Raw genomic sequence first — 202 nt, 5'->3', positions numbered from 1 at the left:
ACTATGAAAAGATTTTACGTTTCTCAAAAAGAACTGGCCCTGTATGAGAACTCTTTACATGTAATGATCGAAGGATCCACAAGGTGGCGGTAAAGCAATAACATGAAAACCGACAATCATAAAACCCCAAAGAAGAAGACAAAGCGAACTGCACGTGGTCTGTTGTGTTGAATGTTTGAGTGTTTCTCTGAAGACTCTTCAG

The sequence above is a fragment of the Poecilia mexicana genome, unplaced genomic scaffold (assembly GCF_051168715.1).
Source record: "Poecilia mexicana isolate PSO_F unplaced genomic scaffold, ASM5116871v1 scaffold_11, whole genome shotgun sequence".
NCBI lineage: Eukaryota > Metazoa > Chordata > Actinopteri > Cyprinodontiformes > Poeciliidae > Poecilia > Poecilia mexicana.
This window is presented reverse-complemented; position numbering follows the sequence as displayed.